This window comes from Pleurodeles waltl, chromosome 8, assembly GCF_031143425.1.
Source record: "Pleurodeles waltl isolate 20211129_DDA chromosome 8, aPleWal1.hap1.20221129, whole genome shotgun sequence".
NCBI lineage: Eukaryota > Metazoa > Chordata > Amphibia > Caudata > Salamandridae > Pleurodeles > Pleurodeles waltl.
In genome coordinates this window covers 1235418819-1235440189 of record NC_090447.1, presented here as the reverse complement: position 1 = coordinate 1235440189, position 21371 = coordinate 1235418819, and the positions used below count along the sequence as shown (strand labels likewise).

The following is a 21371-nucleotide window of genomic DNA, read 5'->3' as shown; positions in this document are numbered from 1 at the left end:
TGGTTTTACCCAACTTTTTTGCGTTGGGACCTCCTGTTTTGTTGAATACTTTTTTGCTGGCTTTAGGATTCTGCACATTTCATCACTCCTAACCAGTGCTAAAGTGCTTGTGAACTGTCCTTAAAACATGGTGAAACTGGCTTGTACCAATTGGCATATTTAATTTACTTGTAAGTCCTTAGCAACTGATTGTAGTACTTTAAATATGTGTACATTGCAGCTTGTGTGTACTGTTTAAACCTCCATTCGACCTTGCAAAATTAACCTTTTATCTTCCTTTTTAATACAGATAGGTCACCCTAGTGCCCTGGACAGATAACAGGGCAGGGTGCAATGTATTTTAAAAGTAGGACATTCACACAAAAGTTTTACACGCCCTGGCAGTGAAAAACTCTTAAATTCGTTTTTCACTATCATAAGTCCTACCTCTCCCATAGGGTAGCAGTGGAGTTACCTTATTACATTTATTAAGCTGTAACTTCCAAAAATGGAACAGGTAACTAAGTCAAGTTTGGTGTCTTTGGAATTGTAATGCAAAATCCTAACCTGTGGCGAAGCTGGATTTTAAATCACCGTTTAAAGTGCCATGTTTTGAAAGTTGGCGTTTTCCTTCCTTAGCCATTTGTTGCCTGCAATGTGCATCTGGGTTACATGACTAGGTGTAGTTGACTGTTGGGCTCTGTGTATTCATTCTAGGCAGCCACACACAATAGGGAGCGTAGGTGTGCCTGGATGGGTCATCATTGGCAGGATAGGAAAGAGGAGCTGGGCACGGCCCCACTTACACTTGAACAAGCTGTGTCCTTCTTCCACAAAAAGGACTGCATACCCTCTGTAGTTAGTCTGAAGTCTGGGCAAGGGAGGCAGGGCACATGGGCACTTCGAAGGCAGGCCTCTAGAAGCTTCAGAGAGGCAGAACTGGGTATACATATTGGACCTCAGACACCAACTCTTTAGTACATTTTGGGACCTGTGGATACTGTGCCAGGGAGAAGGACTGCTGTGCTGTTGGAAGGACTGCCACTCTTCTGGACTGTTGATCTGAATGACTGCTGCCCTGCAGTGCTGACCTGCTGCCTGCTGACCTCCTGCCTGGGCGAGATGGACTGGACCTGCATTTGTTGAACCCAGGACCACCAGAGTGACTCCAAGAACTAGTAGGCTAGCCTCCTGACTTTAGCCCCAGCACCTGGACTCTTGGAAATGGGCCTAAGGTGCTCTGCCAGCCTCTCTGGACCCAGTGGAATGGACACATCTCCTCTGTTGTGCAACGCAACCCTGAGCAGAACTGCTGCATCTCTGCTGCTGCGTGGATCTTCTCCATCACAAGATTTACATCGCAGTCGCAGCCTGCAGCCTTTTTGGAACCACCACTGTGTGACGCATCATCTGCTCAGGTCTTTGCATCCCTCATCAACAGCAGCATCAACAATGATGCTGGACTCTGCATCTCAGCCTCGCAGCGCCTCAGAACAGATGCTTCGCCCCGACTGTGTGACGCATTCTTGATGCCAGACTTTGCATCACAAGCCCTCTTCAATGGGATTCTCGATGACGATGCAGTACCTCCTGCCACAGCCTCGCTGCATCTTGGAACTGACTAATTTCTGTGGCTGCGCGATGCATCTTCCATGTGGATCCTCACAACGCTCCGCAAACCAGGATATAAGGTACTTTGTTCAGCTGGCCTAACTTGGTCACTGTATCTGGCCCACGCTCCATCATGGTTGACCTGAACTTGTGACTTTGTCATTGGCCAGCGCAACCAGATACTCACAGTTGGGGCTTTGTGCTTTTTGACACTATTTTCACCAACATTTTAAACCTGCATATCTCTGGTTCTACTGCTTGAATTGTTGCCATTTTAGTTTTGTTATATTTATTACAAAATACTCTATCTGCCTAACCTGGTGTGGGATCCTTTTGCTATGATGTTTTCACTTTATTACTATTTGAAGTGTGGTACAAATACTTCACACATTGCTTCTTAAGTTAAGCCTGACTGTTCTGTGCTAAGCTACCAGAGGGTGAGCACAAGTCAATTTAGGGTGTGTATCCGATTTAGCCTGATTAGGATTGTGGTTACTGCTTGGACAGGGTGCATACCTCTGCAAACCAGAAATCCAATTTCTAACAGAGTTGCTAACAGAGGGAGTCTAAATGGAGAAACTGCAGGTAATAGGAGGCTGTCAACATCAGGACAGTGCGCGCCGTACCGGCGACGCAAATGCAAAAACCCAGTCCTTATGCAAAGTCATATTTCATGCATTGTGTTTCCATGCAGTATGTTAACCTTTTGCATTGCAGAGCTTTTACCTTGAAAAGCCATTAACGCTGTTTGTAATTCATTGTTCATTTGCAAGGCTTGTTTGCAGGACTACAAGGTCTGTTCCTTTATTCTAAGACTTTCTAGAAGCCTTTCTTGCAGCATGGTTGGGTGTGGCACATGGGCGGGGCTTGGCTCTATATAAGGGAGCCAGCCCAGCTCCACGTGCTTACTATTCAGAAGTCCCGGTGCAGAGCAGCAGCATTCTCCAGAGCTCCTGTCCCGGAGGCCTATCCATTCATTTCCAGGCCTGCCCTCGTTTATTTGGTGAGCTTCCAGCAGGGCGGTAAGGCGGAGGTCGGGTTAAGCCCCTGACTCCGTTTTCCAGTGACACTCGAGTTTTGGGCCTAAACTTAAAATCGCGTGTGCGATTGTTTTTATGGCATTTGTATAGTGAATTCCGAATCGTCAACAGTGTGCGCGATTCATTCCAGGCATTTACTTCTTGGCATTCACATCGGCAGTGCACGCGATCATTTCATGGCATTTGTATTGTGAATTCCGAATCGGCAACAGTGTGCGCGATTCATTACAGACATTAACTTTGGCATTCAGATCGGCAGTGCGCGCAATCATTTCATGGCTTTTGTATTGTGAATTCCGAATCGGCAACAGTGTGAGTGATTCATTCTAGGCATTTACTTCTTGGCATTCAGATCGGCAGTGCGCGCAATAATTTCATGCCATTTGTATCGTGAATTCCGAATCGGCAACAGTGTGCGCGATTCATTCCAGGCATTTACTTCATGGCATTCAAATCGGCAGTGCGCGCGATCATTTCATGGTATTTGTATCGTGAATTACGAATCGGCAACAGTGTGCGCGATTCATTCCAGGCATTTACTTCTTGCCATTCAGATCGGCAGTGCCCGCGATGCTTTCATGGCATTTGGTTCTTGATAATAGAATCGGCAACAGTGTGCGCAATTCTTTCCCGGCATTAAACTCTTGAATCACAGTTCGACAGTGTGTGCGATTGTTTCATTGCAAGTGAATCTCGATGTTTGAATCGGCAACAAGGTGCGCGATTCATTCCTGGTGTTTAACTTTTGAAATACAGATTGGCAGAGTGCGTGATCATTTCTAGACATTGAAATCTAGATGTGCAGTTTGATTAAGGTGCAGAATATTCCCTGAGTATTTGAGTCTTGAAACTCTTAATCATATAGTGACGTAGCAGTGTTATTCATGGTTCTAGTACAGTTCATTCATGCAGAGAAAAAAAACATGTGCTCTTTGATTCTTGCTACAATGCGGAGATTATTCTAAGAAGTATTTGGAGAGAGTTTATTGTTCAAAATATGTTAATTCTGGAATGTTCATAAGAAAATCTTGCATGACCTTTCTTGATATCCAGGTCCCTAGATTCTTGAGGCCTAGTTATAGTGAAGCCTTCTGCCAATCATGTTTTCAGCAAAAGTGTTTATGTGAAACAAAACTTATTGAAGGTCATTGTGATTAATCTTGCAATTGTGTTGTTTAACTCTTGCTTCCACAGGTGTCCTTCCCCGCTGTTCCTAACCCAAAACCCATTCCCCAACTTGGCCATTCTTTAACTCTGTGCTATATAACTAGTGGAGTTTGGAGCTGCCAAGAGGTGGACATGTTGGGAACATGCACAAGCCCCGAGGATCTGGTCTCCTTGACAGAGGCAGTACTATGGGAGCAGGAAGAATAGGGAAAGAATGCCAGTGACAGCAGAAATGCCACAGGAGTGGGAAGCTAATGAACAGTTTGTTTTACTGCATCACCAATGGTAAGTAAAAAGGGGCAATGTATGCATCTGTGATTTGCCATGGGCTGGCCCTAAAGAATGCTGGACAGCCAAACGTGCCAAATGCTGAAAGACAAGCCAAAGACCTAGAATCATTTTGTGGATGTTATGTGTCCATCGTCGTGTGTGATGTGTGGTGGCACTTGGGGGGTCATTCTGAACTTGGCGGGCGGCGGGAGCCGCCCGCCAAGCGGGAACCGCCAGAATACTGCTGCGCGGTCAAAAGACCGCCACAGTAATTCTGAGTTTCCCGCTGGGCGGGCGGGCGACCGCCAGAAGGCCGCCCGCCCGCCCAGCGGGAAACCCCCTTCCACGAGGATGCCGGCTCCGAATGGAGCCGGCGGAGTGGAAAGGGTGCGACGGGTGCAGTTGCACCCGTCGCGATTTTCAGTGTCTGCTATGCAGACACTGAAAATCTTAGTGGGGCCCTGTTAGGGGGGCCCTGCAGTGCCCATGCCATTGGCATGGGCACTGCAGGGGCCCCCAGGAGCCCCACGACACCCATCACCGCCAGGAACAGGATGGCGGTAAGGGGGTCGGAATCCCCATGGCGGCGCTGCAAGCAGCGCCGCCGTGGAGGATTCCCTAGGGCAGCGGGAAACCGGCGGGACACCGCCGGTTTCCCGTTTCTGACCGCGGCTGTACCGCCGCGGTCAGAATGCCCATGGGAGCACCGCCAGCCTGTTGGCGGTGCTCCCGTCATTTTAGCCCTGGCGGTCGTCGACCGCCAGGGTTAGAATGACCCCCTTGGTCTGTCAAACAGTTGAAGTTATCTAAAGTCATACTTTTTTTCTCCAAGTTTTTTATTATTTATTTTTTCTCATTTTTGCATATTACAACAATAACATAGAAATTAACACAACAGTGCCATCATACTATAAAAATAAGGGACATTTACAATGACTCTCTGGAGAGTGGGTTGTAGAGTAGCTTACAGTGTATCCGGGCATGACCTCTAATGACAGGACAGGAACGTGAAGCTGTTCTGGGGGACTGAGTCATAAATGTCTGGGATTCTTTTCAAGCTATCTCCATCCAACTGTTATACCGTCTTCCCATCAAGATGTGGTCAACCTATGAGTCAGGGGTGGTCTCATCTGTGTGGAGAAGAGGTATTCAGTCAAGGGTTGCCATATATCATGAGGTCTAGAAGCTGGGGAAGTAGTTCAACATATAGTTATAGTTGTTACTGACAATATACCAAGTTTGAGAGCCAGGTCTTAAATGTAGGCGCCCTTTCAGGCCACTAGTCTTTTTGCTAATAGCAGGAGGAGGCTCATGAATTCCTGTAGGAGGCGGCAATCTGTTTAATATATCCAAGTAAACAAGTCATGGGGTCCATTTGATCTGTATCTCTCATAATGGACAATGCTACAGTAACTGCAGTCTAAAATGTGTTTATACCTGGACTCGTCCAGGCTAGATGAAGGAGCACTGCCTTATGTGTGCCACACCTAGGACAGTGGTCATCATTACGTAGAGCTAATTTTTAAAGGCACGGTGTACTGAATACTGTGTGGGAATCTATAATGAATAATACAAAGACTGCTAGCAGAAACCAGGTCAGTTTGAGCACTGCTAGTTTGCAATGTATTAGACCTGTCACCCTTATGGTTGTCTTCCCTAAAATGTTTTGCCTTCACCTCTCCAAGGGTAGGCAATTACATTCCCAAAGGGCAAAGTGCAGTGTTTTAAAAAGGATAGGCATGCACTTTTAAAATTTACATGTCTTGATAGTGAAAAACTCTTAACGTCGTTTTTTCACTGCTGCAAAGCCTAGCTCTTCCATAGGATAAAATTGGGTTACCTTATTAAATGTAATAAGTAATAACTTTCAATTGTGATCAAGCAGACAGGTTGAGTTTGATGTCTAAAGAACTGTAAGTAAAAGCCCTCTTTAATGGTAAAGTCACATTTTAAGTCACAATTCTGAAAATTCCACTTTTAGAAAGTTGTCATATTCTTGTCCTAACCATTTGGTGCCTGCAGCCTCCCCCTGGGTCACATTACTAGATGTAGCTGGCAGGTAATCCTTGTGTATTGCTCCCAGGTAGTGAGACAAAGGGAAGATAGGAGTTGGCAAATTGGGCCACTCTGACTTAACAAGAGGGTGGAGCTGTTATCTACCACACTTGCATATCACAAAGGCCCTGCATTAACACACTCACAAGTGGATTTTCACTAGTCTTTTGTGTACCTAGAGAAACTGAGGCCAGGGCAGGGAGTAAGGGGGTGCCTGACACCTGGAGGGAGGGGGAGCTCTGGAACCTTCCCCTACTTCAAAGTGGGCACCAGCTATACATATTGGACCCTCAGACCCAACTCTCCAGCACATATTTGGACCTGTGGAAGACTCAATAAAAGTATTGATGTACTGCTTTGCTGCAAAAAGGACTGACACTGTGCTGCCCTGCTGCCCTCCTGTCTGAGTGAGAAGGACTAGACCTTCAGCTTGAACCAGAGTGACTCCAAGGGCTAATTGGCTTGCCTCCTGATCAGAGCCTCGGGGACAGAAGAGGCTCCAACAACCTTAAAGCCAGCACCTGGAGTCTGTCAGCTGTTAGTCCTGCCCTCCAACGTGGTGCCACCCCAGTCCTGGACCATTGGAAGTGGGCCTGAAGGTATTGTGCCAGCCCAGCTATTGTCCCTGCAGCACTGATGCAGCATGACACATCATTTAGCAAAACTAAACATTGGAACCGCTGTGTGACGCATCCCTGATGCAGGACTTCACATTGCAGCCCTGCAGCATCGGAACTGCCAGTGTATGAGGCATCTTGGGTGTAGGACTTTGCATCCCAAGCTCATAGCCGGTGGCATCCTTGACAATGACCCAGGCCCCTCATCCCCGCAATGCAACTCTCCAGAACCACGCTGCGTAACTCATCTTCACACCCGGACATCACATCTCCTCTGTTAGAGATCAGGACTCTTCCTGTCTGATGCCCCAGCTACCCTAAGGCCACCTGTTGAATTATGTCTCTCCTGTGTTAATAACCACCCAGCACAAGGGGATCCTTATGCCCCCCATTTTGTTTTATCACCACGTAATGCCAGGCACTGCCTTGAAACTGTCAGTCTTGAAAATGTGCTAACAAGTGTTACCTATTTACCTGTGGCCATTGTTAACAACTGAAGTTGTATCAAAATCAGGGCACTTTATTCCATTGCATGCCTGAAAGCTGTGTGAGTAACAATGATAACACTCTAAGGCAGGTGCTGCCTGGTGCACTCGGCATAACCACGCCTCGTAGTGGGTCTAGCAAGCCACATGAGCAGCAATGGCCAAGAGCAGGTATAAGAACACACCCGAACCAGTGCCTCCCACTTGGCTTCATTTTCCTGCTCTCACTGGCACCTTCCTCCACCAGCACTTCTCACTTACCACTCTGGTTGGAGCCTTCGCTTCGGATCCTGCTTTTCCTTGCTGGAGCATGGCACCTTCCCTGTTGGTTCCTGCGTTGGATCCTTTCCACCTCATCTTGGACTCTCAATCCTGCAAAGACAAATGACAAAAAAACTGATAAATGAAATCCCTGTGCAGATGCGCACCACTACTACTAAACCTGGCATACTTACTGCTCACTTAACCTGGCATACTTATCTGTTCACGGACGTGCACCTCTTGGCACACCACTTAATACTAAACCTGTCATACTTATCTGTTGCGTGGACACGCACCGCTTGTCGCACCATTCACTACTAAACCTGGCATACTTACCTGTTGCGTGGACGTGCAACGCTTGCTGCACCATTTACTAAGACGTACAAAACTACTCACCTAACATATTTGTTTGTTGCACGGATGCGCACCACTTACTCATTGTTTCAGTTCATGAAAACTCAAGTAACAGAATACCTTACTTCTACTGCACAGTTTATACTCAGATTTTAGGACTTATCAGTGTGTTACAAGAGAACATTAGGAAAATCTGTATGACTATGCTACTAACAGTCTAGAATTTCGAACCTCATTATAACTTGAAAGATGAAGCTAAAAACCTCCGGGAAAGGTGAAAACAGTGTTATCCTAGGCTACAGTATATCTACGTGGGTATAGTTGCGGGTGTCGGAACACTTGAAGCGTTTCTCTTTCTCAGATATTCAAAGGGCTTCTCGAGGATGCTACTGATCAAGAGGTGTTCCAAAGTTACAGGTGAACGAGAGGTGCCAAGTGATGCTGCAGTGTCCTCTCTTGTTTCTCATCCCACTCCTATGCTTGGGGTGCTGAGAAGAGCTCCAGGAGGTTTGAGGGGAAAGCATCACTCCTGCAGAAGATACCTGGTTTTCAGATGAGTGGTTGTAACAGCCTCTGCAGTCCTACGCATCCTCAACGCGAGTCTCAGCATCGGAAAGCAGGATTTAAAGTACTCTGTTCAGTGGATCTAACTGGGTCCCAGTAGTGTCTAACTGGGTCCCAGTAGCTTGCATGCACTCCATTACAGTCTGCATGAACTTGTGACTTTGTCATGGTCTAGTGCAACCAGATGACCACAGTTGGCATGTTGTGATTTTGACGCTATTTTCATGTAAATATTTAAAATTGCATATCTCCATTTTTACTCATTGATTTTTGTTGTTTTGGTCTTAAAATATGTGACCAATTTGAGTCTTTTTAAATTCTCCTTAGTTTTCTGATGGGTTGCTTTTTCCTTTTTATAAATTTAAATTCCCTATTTCACTGACTTGTAGCATGGAGATGCTCAATGTGGACTGCTCAGCACGGCTGAGCTGCAGAAACTCTGCAAGGAAAAGTGGCTGTGTGCAGTAAAGAACCTTGAACCCAGCACCTGGAGTCTGCTAGCTGTGAGTTCTGCCCTCCCAAGTGGTGCCACCCCAGCAATGGACCCTTTGTAGTGGGCCTGAATGTGCTCTGCCAGCAGAGTGACGCATCGCCTTGCGAAACTCTGCATTGTAACTGCTGTGCGATGCATCCCCAATGCAGGAATTCACATTGCAGCCCCGCAGCATCGGAACTGCTGCTGTGAAATGCATCATCGATGCAGGCCTTCACATTACAAGCCCCTCATCGATGGTATCCTTGATGATGATGCAGGACCCCACATTACTGCCTCACAGCTTCCTGGAATCAACCCTGTACAATGCATTTGCACACCCAGACCCCACACTGTTTTTTCTGTTCGATAAATCCTTGATGTGGGACTCCGCAACCAGGGTTTACGGTACTCTGTTCAGCAGGCCTAACTGGGTCCTGGTAGCTGGCCCATGATCCACTGCGGTCGACCTGAACTTGTGACGTTGTCCATGTCTATCACGATGAGATGACCACAATTGTCACTTTGTGCTTTTGGTGCTATTTTCACTTAAATCTTTATTATTGCACATCTACGATTCGACTGATTGGATTTTAGTTGTTTTGGTCCTAAATTATTCATTATATTTTACGCTATTTTTCTAAATTGGTGAGGGATTCTTCTTGTGTTGTGTTTCACTTCATCACTGTTTGAATTGCTGATACATACTTTACAAATTGCCTCTAAGTTAAGCCTAACTACTCTCTGCCAAGCTACTAGAGGGTTGAGCACAGGTTAATTTAGGGTTTGCTTGTGTCTTCACCCTGACAAGGACAGTCGTTGCTGTTTGAGTAGGGTTTCACCCCCCAACCAGTAATCCAATTTCCTACAACCGGTTTCCACTGATATCTTGCATCTAAGATCGGACTCCCAGTCCTTTTTTGCCCGAAGAGATGTCTCCTCTGTCACTGCCTAGGCTGTCCAGTAAAGTGAAGCGATGTGATATTTAGTGGAAGAGGCAGCTAAGGGAGTGGCTAGTTTTGGAAAGGTAGGGGGTTCTTTCAGAAATTCAGGGAGAGCGGCCCTGCAGCTACTGAGAAGCTGATGATATGGAAATGTGTTGAGGGTTTTGCTGGGAGAGACCCCCAAGAATTCTGTAAGTGACAGAAAGGTGCTCTGGCTTAAAGGCTGCCCGAAGGAGTAAAGCCCTTTGCCTGAAGTTGGGATATCACCATTCACTCACAAGTAACTGGCAGCAATAGGTGACAGCTTAGTGGGAAGATAGGAAAGTAGATCAAGACCTTGCCTACCCTCTTCTTCAGTCTCTCCCATGATCTAATCATGCAATCAGCTGTTGAGATTTCTCCAGTATGGCCTTGCATGGGCAAACCTCTGAAAAATGTCAGGGGATTGGGGTGTAGGTATCTATCACTACCACCAGATGGGGTAGGAATGGTGTGTGCTTATACCATTTATATGAATGGTTTGCCTGGGCACATAGGTGATAAAGTTCCATGTCAGGGGCTTCAAGCTTCAAGGGAAGGGCAGGGTTAGAGTTTCCCATTTAAGTCTGGGTTGTTTCCCAGCCCATACTAGGTGGACCAGTGATGCTGTGACTGTAGAAGAGTATGTAGCAAATAGTGGGAGTGGAATATTATTACATAAATACATTAGTTTAGGCAGGAGCACCACTTTCTTCAGACTCATGAGTTTATGAATGACAGGAGCAGTGACATCCTCCTCTGGGTCCGGTCAGTGATTTTTTCAACCGTAATACCATAGTTTGGCTGCATGATCATGTCCCTATCCCAGTGGAGCCAGACGCACAGGTATCTATTCTTGTACATTTACCATCTGAAAGTGATGTCAGAGTGGAATCACGGTGTGTTCAGTGTCAAGGGGAAGATTTTGGATTTGCCCCAATTTATTCAGATTACCACAAGGCCAATAAACCATATAAATAAATTCCTGCAGCTTTGTGTTGAGACTTACATCTGGGTCTCTGAAATAAAGAATAGTATCATTGGCATACAATGAAACTAATATGTGCTTACTTGTGTATCACAGAGCATAATTTAAGCTGTGTTGTCATAGTTTTGCTGCCAGGGCTTCTACTGCCAGTGCAAATAAGAGAAGCTAAAGCAGGCATCCTTTTCTAGTGCCTTGTGATAGTTCAGGCAATCCGGACCGCAACCCGTTAACGTTCATTCTGTCCATGTGCTGGGTGTATAGAGGTGTCTAGTTCTCCAGATATCGACCAGGGCATGCTCAGTGACTGGTGCATGTAAGTAAGTAAATGCTAGGTTTTTATAGCTGGAGGGCACGTGGGATCTTTCTATCTGTTTTTGAAGTGTGCAACTGAAATTGCCTCCTCACAGTATGGCATGTGGGTCAATCAAGAGGATCATCCCACATAGGCAGTTGAAGCATTTGGGGACATCCGTGTTCGAACCATAGTAGTTAACTATAGTGATCAATGATGCGCCCATTTTCTCTCAGGCGATGTCATATGGACCCTGGTCATCAACCATCTTTCCCACTGGGCAATACAGGACTGCCCATTTTAGTAAGATCACCACTCCCCTCGAGTTAGAAGTGTATGAGCAGAGATGCTGCCCAGCCCATCACAAGGTGAAACTAGCCATCAACCTGTGTTCCATGTGGATCTCCTGCAAGAGCTCTACGTGGACTTGGTGGTGGTCAAGCTATGAAAGGACCTGCCTCTTCCTGTGGGGGTTGTTAAGTTCCAGTACATTCCATTACATAGAGGCTAACGTTGTTCCTGTTTTGGGTATTCGGAGAGTCGTCTTTGGATCAGTGAACAAGAATAAGTACCCTTAAGAGTGGTTGGCATAAATTGCCCCTCTCGTGTTCTTGCAGAGTGTTTAGGACAGAAGCCTAAATGAGAAATATTAACAGATAGCAACACTGCATCATACCCTTGATCCCCGCTCCCACACTGGTGACTCAACCCCACCAGGACACAGACTCTACCCACAAGTAGTACACCTGAACAACAATATAACAGATACATTTTGTCTGTGAACAAGGATAGTATGCATTATTGGTGTTTGCACCTCTGAGGGTAGGACAGAGAGCTGGGCATTGACCCTCGAAATCAGTCAAGGGCATCGATTTTATATCTCCCAGCCCAATGAAGCATTCATAAAAGTGGTGTGTTGTTGGCATGACATTCTGAGTTTCAAATTGTCTCTGACCTAGACGAGACTTGCCATTTAGGTAGGACTGGGGTGTTCAGGTCGTCCTCTTTCTTAGATTAAGATGAGGTGAGGGGTCAGATATGGCTTTTTGAGCGCCAGAAGGGGAACCCCACAAGGCCAAACACAGCTGCATGGGAAGGAGCAAGTGTTCTTCAGTTTCTCAGTCTGGGCCCACGATCAGGGATGAGGACCCTATTGGAGATTCCCTCTTCTCAAACCTGCATCTGGTCAGTAGCCTAGGAACTCTTGAACTTGTTGTGGGGTTTGAAAGATAAGGTGTCTCCTGTGGAGACAGAGCCGAAGTCATGCCAGATGGTTCAATGCATACAGTATGTCTGTCTGCTACAGCTTCTGTTTGACCAGCAGGAATTTGTGTTGTGCCTCCTGCACGGCCACTGTTATTCCAGAAAGAGAGATATAACGTTACGGTTGAAGGACAGGGGGCCAATCTTTGAGAAAGTCAGAGGGAGGTCTCCCAGCCTCTGTAGTTCATTAGGTGAGCAATAATGGGGCATGCTGGTGCTCCAGGTGGTGGTCTGGTTATTAGCGATCTGTGAGCTCTCTCTATTATCAATATCTTAGAGGAGGGATCCGCATCAAAAAATGACAGCAGCATTTTCTTGATGTGATCTTCCAGCCTGCTGCTATTTGTAGATTCTGGGATTTTCAGAATTTGTATGGTATTGCAGTGGAAGTGCGCTTCTAGATCTTCATTCTTTGCAGGAATTACTTTTAGGACCTTTTAAATGTTGAAGGTTGATTTGCTCTTTTTCCCTAAGTCAGCCTCTTATAATCTACCATCATGTTTTTTCAGTTTGTGTGAAATAGTGTCCATCCTGGTACTCAGCCGTCCATCTTGGACTTGATCAAGACCAGACTGGCCTACATGGTGTGGAGTATGACTCCATGTCATGCTTCTTCTCTCCGTTCAGCACTTATAGTATTTAAGTCCTGAGACATGGGGGACAATGGCATCAATATATGGACACTTTTGCTGGGATCAAACAGTAGTTCTGACTGCTTGGCATCCGATTTCCAGAGTTTTGGGCAGTGGAGTTGATCCTGGGTTTACCCAAACAATCGCTCAATTCAATAGAGTGTGCATGCTTGGCAGTGTTGTGAGATAGGTCATCCTCTTGTGCCCTCTGTGCTGTTTGTGTAGAACGAACAGTGTCCTGGGGAGGCCCTGTGTGTTTGCACATTGCAGAAAGGGGAATCAGCAATTTGTTTATATAAGCTCATACGGACAGTGGTGCAGTCCCACCTCACCATAGTGCTGTTGTTGTAATGGTGGAATGAAGAGGGGCATGAGCAAACCAACAGTTTGCCCCAAGATGGCCAAGTTCTGGTGCCATGCTGAGGTCCCAGCATGTGGATAGTCTTGGTGAGTTGATCAGAGCTGCAGGAGCAGTTGAATCTGACCCGAGGCCCTATTCGACCTCAGGGCCTTATAGCGCAGATCCACTCTGTGACCGTTCAACAGGCCTAGGATGCAGAGTGTGAGTCCCATAGAATGGGCCCTAACTGGCCTCCATCGGCCTCGACCGAAAAGGTCCCCAGTGCCGGACGCATTGAACTTGCATGCTTCCGGACCGACTCACCGGACAGGACCCCCAGCGCACAACGATGCTCAGGGTCTCCTTGCATGGCAGCCACCAGACTTGTTCTCCAGTGCAGCCCCATCGCTAGCCACCGATGTCAGCTGCCCAGAATTCACAGGTGTCAATAGGGATGTCTGTCAGTAGAGATTCACCAGGGCCCATCCATTTAGTCTCCAGTGTGTTACAAAAGGATGTAGCTAAGGTTTAGAGGCATTTAAGGGCCGCATGGCCAAGGATTCAACAGGATTTAGGCCCTCGATAACCGGAGCCTCACAGAAGTGTAGCCATCTCGCCCGTCTGCTCTTTGGTGCCCCTTCTGTAGTCAGACTCAAAATCTGGAGTGGATTAATTATTCACAACAGAACTGGGGCTATATGAGTGTTCGAACCATCTGACTGAGAAATACACTATAGGCCTGATTTAGAGTTTGGAAGATGGGGTTACTCCTCACAGATGTGAAGGCTATCCCGTCTGCTGTATTACGATTCCATAATATCCTATGGGAACCGTAATACGAGGAAGGAAATCCGTCACGTTTGTGACAGAGTAACCCATCCACCAAACTCTAAATCAGGCCCTGTAGCACAACTCTCAAATTGTGAAAGTTGTAATGTAGGTCCTTTGAATCAGCCCTAATATGTGCCTTAGTATAACTCAGCTGATTAGCATTAGAAAATATATGTCATCTCCTGGACAACTTAATCTACGGGATGATATTAAGTGCAGTACTGCATTGTAGTGTATGCAGGTGTCCTTCGGTGTGAAGTTTGCTTCATGAGTATCCATAGCACTTCCGAAGGTTTATGGCTTAGAAAATTTGAATCCTCTGAAAAGCAACAGAAATCAAAGTGCTTCACCGGATAAATCGAATAGCTGCTTTTGGCTAATTTCAAAAAGGTCTTCAATCTCGCATTTTTTTTAGCTCTGAGTCATCTGAATTTTAGCAGGACAAAAATAAATATCTAGCACATATCTACAAATCATTTCGGATGTCTGTAGTGGAATGATTGGGATGCATGGTTAATGGTTAATGGCGGAATGACTGTTCATTTAATCACTCTGTTTTTTGCATTTTCAATTCATTATGCTGTAGTTGGAGTACATGCTTATTGTCTATAAATGCTATTTTTAGAAGATGTGCCCTACATCTTTATGAATTAAAATGCCTCCACCCAGTGCTTAATTTGTAAATAAAAACGTGCCGGTGCACAAAGCCCTCCTCTTAAACACACAGCTGCTGCAAATAAATGTGCGATCACAGAATGCTGAGGCAGCGTAGTCCTGAAGCCATCTCGGGTCTCCTTATTCCATTTACAGCCACTCCCTGCCCCTTCAGCTCACTCTAGCAGCTTTCTGCTTTCTCCCATTGTGACGCTTTTTCCTTTTTCTCTTCCTCCGTCTTTCCCATATGCATTTTTTGCTTGCAGCAACAAGCGCCGGCCCTCAAAAATAAGTGCCACTGTTCAGCACCGGAAACAACAAGCACAAATTAAGCACTGCCTCCACCTCCAATGTAAAGAAGTTGTGTGATATTATGCATTCTAAACGTTCCTGGTCCCCACCTCGTGTTATTTCAGCGGAAGGACAGTTTCTTCCACTTCTGTTACTTAGAATAATTTCCCTTAGTCAAGCCTCTGCTCCAACTACTGCTGTACTAGGCTAATTTTCTCACTACTGAACTACTTGCACTGTACGGGGTTCTTCTATGTTAGTAGCAATTCATGTGCCTTTTAATGTAAACCATGTGACCCACCTATACTAAAACACAAAAGGCATGATTTAAATTGAGTGGTGAATGTAAATGAAAGTTTTGCGGGGGAATCTTAATTCCTCTATTGCCAGTGGAATTACCTTTGCCATACTAGTTTTGTACCTGATGGAATTGTGCTAAGGGATGCTCCCCATCAGAGAATTCTTCAATGGAGGATTAAACACGTGCTCCCCAATTGGCAGATTTATAGTTACTGCCCAACTGTAAAGCACCTCTAGAGACTCCGGGGCCCTATGTACCGAAGGCAGACATTATGTGAACAAAGTTCCAAAACTATTGACACACGTCGGCAAGGTTACAGTGATGTAGAAAATTCGGGATTATGCAACACCGTAACGGGGCACAGGGAAGCTTTCCATTTTAGGCGGAGAGCTGAGGTGGACCTAGCGAAGCACATTAGTCGAAAGACATTGTATTCTCACTGCTCACACTTCGGCAAGAAATTTGAACCAGAAAATGGCTTTCGCCATTCCAAGCATAGTGCGCTAGCATTGATGCCTTGCCTGAAATGGCAAACTCGTGTGCCATTGTGTCTCGGCCTTAGTAGTATTCAACTAATTCAGTACTATAAGACTCTGCTAAAATACAAATATTTGAGCTGCCAAATTAAAGTATCTTTGCTAGATTTCGTGCACTGTTTAAGATTTTCACATCATTCCCTTTCGTTAATGGCCTTTGGAGTGCCTGGTGTCCCTTCAACGATGAACCCATTCCTGAAGTTCATATGAATAGGGGTGTTTGTTGTCAGACCAGGCAGCCTATCGTCGGGAATTTCCCTCACTGATTGCCTGATGTGGGCAACTGCCAGTTTGTTAAGTCCGCATAGCACCGCCAGGAAACCACTGCAATGGCGCCAGTTTGTTTACAAGCACGGGTGATACAACACCAGCCACTCTGGACATGTTCTAGGAAGCACCGAGTGGGTCCAGGACGGTCTAAATCGTATTGATTTTAGGAGTTGTAAATGACTAATTACAGTTCATGCTTGAGAAGCGTGGAGAAGCTGTGATACATTCTGCATCCAAAACTCAAAAATGTAGTAAAAATGATTTACATAAAAATAGCTTGATTTTCTAGAAATATTCCCTGGCTGCTTACAGGATGTTGAAAATTCAGCACCAGACTTCTGTCTTTTTGTGATTCACTGCACTTCACTGGGCGGGCTGACGGTTGTGATATTTACACAGACTAGGAGAGCGTAAATTGGTACACTACTGTATTTGACCTCTGCTATCCTTGACTAGGTATCACTGCAGTGCAGTTCGATCAGCATCTGTGATGCGGCCCGCTCAATTCTTCGAGCTGTTTCGGATTTATCAATTCAGAACAGACATAACGAGCAACCGCATTCACTTGCAGAAATCCTACCTCATTAAAATCCATGAGAGAGGATTCAGTCTGCAAATACTTGATAATGGCTGAAAATGCAAACTACAGAGTACTGCAAAGGGCAGATCTCCAATTCTGCATTTGCATGTGTAAAGGGACTGGACAGTAGACGCAATTCCAAACAAGACTGCAAAGGCAGTAGGTTTGGTTTGACCAATTTGGGGTGATGGTTATTGTTTTATTGAAAGCATATGCCACAAAAAAGAAAAGAAAGTAGAGTTTCACCTAAATAACATACATATACAGTATCAGAGTGCTATGTGTACACAATATAACAGCAACTTTAAAAATGAGGAACTGGCTACCCCAAGAGCAGGTATAATAAATGGCAAATATTTAAATAAAAAATACATGAAAAAAAAGCACACTTGGTGAGTGTTTACTGGTACTTGTGGAGCTGGTGGGCCCCGGGGACTCACTGAGTAAATCACTGAGTAAATCGTCAGGAGGGCAGCCACAAAGTATTGTATCAGCTCTAGGCGGGTCCTTAAAACCTGCTGTACCCTTTCCCGCAGGATGGTAAAGTATTTATAGCAAAATTGTGGGCAACATCCATTACATCTTCGCTCTGCCCAGCTTGTAAAGCCACTAATGAAACGGTAGCCTATGTTCTATTTGCTTGTGCAGCTTGCTCCTGTCCGCGAGCGACTTGAATCAAGCCAGTCTGTAGACAGATGGACATGCAGAAATATGTAGGCACCCTGAGAATTTTAAGTATTATTCAAAGAAAAGGGTGCAACCCCAGTAACCCCGGGACCTGGGTACATAAATATATAATAAAAAAGTTGGACCCTACTGCCCAGGAAGTGTAACCATTGACTTCCTCTGCAGTAGTTAGACAGCAAAACCTCACCATACATCAGGTTTGTTTTGTAGTTCACACATTTTATTTCTGTCTGATGATTGTAAAGCTTCAAAAACCTTGTTTTTTGTGTTAATCTTAAGGTGCTCCTATATACTGATGGCGCAGTGTAAGTAAATAAATGAGCATAGAAGTGCACCAGTGATATTTACAAGATAATATATACAAATGTGATTGATAGGGATCCTGTGATCTTTTGTTCAACACTCATAATATGAATGTCCGAAATCCAATAACAACCTATAAAACAGTCCACATTTAACTTTGTTGACGTTTCAACCCAAATATAACATTAATCAGAAGCGGGTCATCATCAGGATGAGATGATTGTATAGGAAGCACCTAAAAGTATAGAATCGTGTGTCAGTTCTCTGAAATGTTTTCAATCCGTTAATTAATTTGAAAACTAATGGTCCTGGAACCTAACCCACTATTTATAGACATGAATCGCAGGTGTGGCATCACGCTTTAGCCAAGCAGAGAGGCTGCAAGAGACAAATGTAAAGATTGTACAAGAAGGAAAAGCTGCATCTTTAAAATTGTTGCCAAACACTACAAAGAGAAATAAACTCTGTAACCTCTAGTTGTCATTCAAGGGGCAATAAACCAGGTACTAAAGAAACTCACTGCTGTCCCCATATTTTTCTTTAGAAACACATGGGTCCCAAAACTGTAGTTATTATTAGTGTCCATGCACAGCTGTCAGAGAGCCTTAGGTTATGAGACAGATTTTAAACCAGTCCTATTTTTTCAACAACAAATTGTGAGTGGTCCGTAAAAATGTCCGTTAATTCCCCAGTCCAAAATTGCCAATCCCGATTAGTCTAGCAGTGACAATTTCTGCGACCGGCCCCGTCGGGATTATCTCGCACCCATTAAGGAGGGCCTAAGTATGACGGGGCTTGCATGACAATGCTTAAAACGAGAAGGTGAATTACAGGCCTCCACATGGTTAGTGCAGCTTGCTGACAAATATAAATATCTTGCGTTTTCTACTGTGATTTATTGGGGATGGGTTATCTTCTAGAAGACTTCAGCCCGGTGTTTAGTGTTTACTACACGCCTCACTTGGCCTGTGCCCTCGCGTGTAAAGCAATAAAAAAAATGTAAAGAAAAAAGGTTATTCGTGGCTGATGTACATTTGGTGTCAATTTAGGTTAACTATATAGTACTATCACGCCCCTGAGCTAAAGTAAACTTTGAAGTATAAACTGCGTCAAAAATCAAATCACGTTGCCTCACTGGAGTATTAATTAGAGCCGTGAGTCAGATGACGCGCATATTACAAGGTGCCTATGTCAACACAAGCACAGGTGACTCGCGCTAAACCCGTGAGTCATTAACCAAACAAGCGTCGGATTTAATTGAAAGACGCTGCAGGGGGTTGAATGGAGCACAACACAAAGCACGCCCATCACCTCCCTTTCAAGGCTAGTCCGCAGAAGGTGCCCGAGTGAGGGCAGCCCGACGTCTTGGAAACGGGGTGGCTAGGGAGCGACGTCGGCCGCTGTCTGAGCTCCGAACAGGGACAGCACTAAGCGGTAGCTGCTGCCCACTCGGCGTCCTTGGCAATCCCCACGGCAGCGCGCCTAACGCCCGCAGGCGTCGACTCAGCCTGGCCGACTCTCACGAGAGGAGATCGCGCGAAGTTCTGGTGCAAAGCTCGATCCTTCATGCAAAGCTTCTTGTCCAGGCTCTGCATCAATAACCTGCTCTAGTTTGAAAAAGGCGACTTGCACAGAAGCCATTTGCATTTTAACCCACTAGATGTTCAGATGAAACTCAACCCAGTAATACAAATGGACTCATTTATATATGTGATAAGTAGTCCTCCAGCACGTTATAAGTACATTGCAGGTCACAGAGGAGTTTCTTTATAAGGCGAAGCGACTACGGAATGCTTTCTAATGCACATTGTAGTGTACAGCAGAGGGTATTTTATTCCTGATAAAACATAGACACACAATCGCACTTCTCAGAAAATGTTTAAGTCTTTGGTGCCTTGCTCTTTGATCTTGTTCATTCCAAACATGAATAATAATTGCAGGATCTGTACTTAGAAATAAAACACATCAAAAAGCATTAGTAATTTTCGCAAAGAAGATACTATAATTAGTGTAATGGAAGTCAGGTTAAAATGCTGTGGAAATTGTGTAGACACTGCAGACCTTCTTTGCGCCCCTCGGCTTATCTATTTTTAGTTATGTTGATTATAGTAAAATGAGGGCACGCTTATAGTAAGCTGAGGGCATCACTTAAAATAGATTAATCTTTTGACATGTTTAAATTATTGAGAGAACTTAGATGTAAAATACAACAACAATCAAACAATGCAATTTTATTAGCGAGTCAGTAAAGAACGCCCCATGACCCATTAGGTCATGAATAACCACACCTTTAGTTTCAATTTTAATTGTCTGATTCCCTATATTAACAATGCGAAAGTCAGGAACATTTGTCTCAGTACACATAAAGAAACATCCCAGACTGCCCAAATCTCTGAAAGAATTTTAGTTTAAACAAAGGAATGAGAACAATAACTTCAATGGCGAAAACGCTAATCAATAACAACAATATTTGAGCAAGAGAAATTTCATATATTTATTCAACAATAGAGTGATGATCTTGGATCAGAGGTATATATAGAACACGTCAGTACCATCTGATTAGCATTAGCATGTTGGGCATCATGCACACTTTTTAGTAACACCCAGCTATGGCACTATCAAAACAGTAGCAGTATTAAAACAGTAGCAATTGGTACTTGAAAAACAAAAGACAAATAACAATATGCAGATTTTTCTTAATTACTTAACCGTAAAGAAATGTCAGCATAGCAGCTTTAGCTTCATCAGGGGGACCTCAGGGTCAGCATCAGGACAGGAACAAGAACAGGGAAAGGGGAATGATTTAGAATTTGAACTATAAGATCACTAAACCATCAGAATATTAGTTCAGCATTGAACAGGCAAGGTAAACTCAGAAAATATTACAATACCAGAGTGTCAGTAGACTATCTGGCAAGGCATAAAGTCAAAGTGACAGATCACACCAAAAGTGTGAAGTGAAGTCTCTGGAAATCTGAAAGCAAGAGCCTTCAAAGTTCTGAGCAAACCATTAAATTAAAATTGCTACTTCATTTTCATTGGACAGAAGCATCACACGAAGAAAGAACATCCAATCATAAAAGCATTAAAAATCAGAAATACATTCAAAGTATCACAGTCTTAGTGTGCCGAACGTTGCTTTGTCGCCTCTCCCATTTACGTAAACCCAAATTATATTAATTGTAGCATCTTAAACTTGCTTCCGACTGGGTCAGTGAAGCCTTTGTTCAATCATTCCAGAATACTCTGCTAAAGGACCATAGTTACAAAGATGTAAAAACATGTTCAAATCAGTTGTTTCCCCCTATAGAAACACATTTCCTTAGTACAAACACAGAATACATTTCTAATTCAAACAATAGAAGTTTGTTATTCAATGGAGATGAACACATACACCTGATACTTTAACTAAAATTTGGCAGTCAGATATCTTCTCAATGTGGTCTTGGGCAGCTTGAGGCCTAGCAGAGAACAAGAAATACCCATATTATTTCACCAATTAAATCTAAACAGAAAACCCTTCTTAAAGGAGAAGCACTTTTAAACAGCATTAGCACATTTTTTTC

General features: G+C 44.6%; 1 long non-coding RNA gene across 2 annotated transcripts in view; it reads right to left on the bottom strand.

Annotated features, from left to right (window-relative positions):
* LOC138249206 (uncharacterized) overlaps positions 1-21371 on the bottom strand; it is a 136053-nt gene that overhangs the window by 92891 nt on the left and 21791 nt on the right. Inside the window, exons 2-3 of one of the 2 annotated variants that reach the window (XR_011194781.1) lie at positions 7486-7596; positions 4943-5197 (exon numbers count right to left, since the gene is read on the bottom strand). This is a non-coding gene — a long non-coding RNA (uncharacterized lncRNA). Of the gene's footprint in view, positions 1-4942; positions 5198-7485; positions 7597-21371 lie in introns of those variants that run through there. The other variant, XR_011194782.1, reaches the window with a different exon arrangement.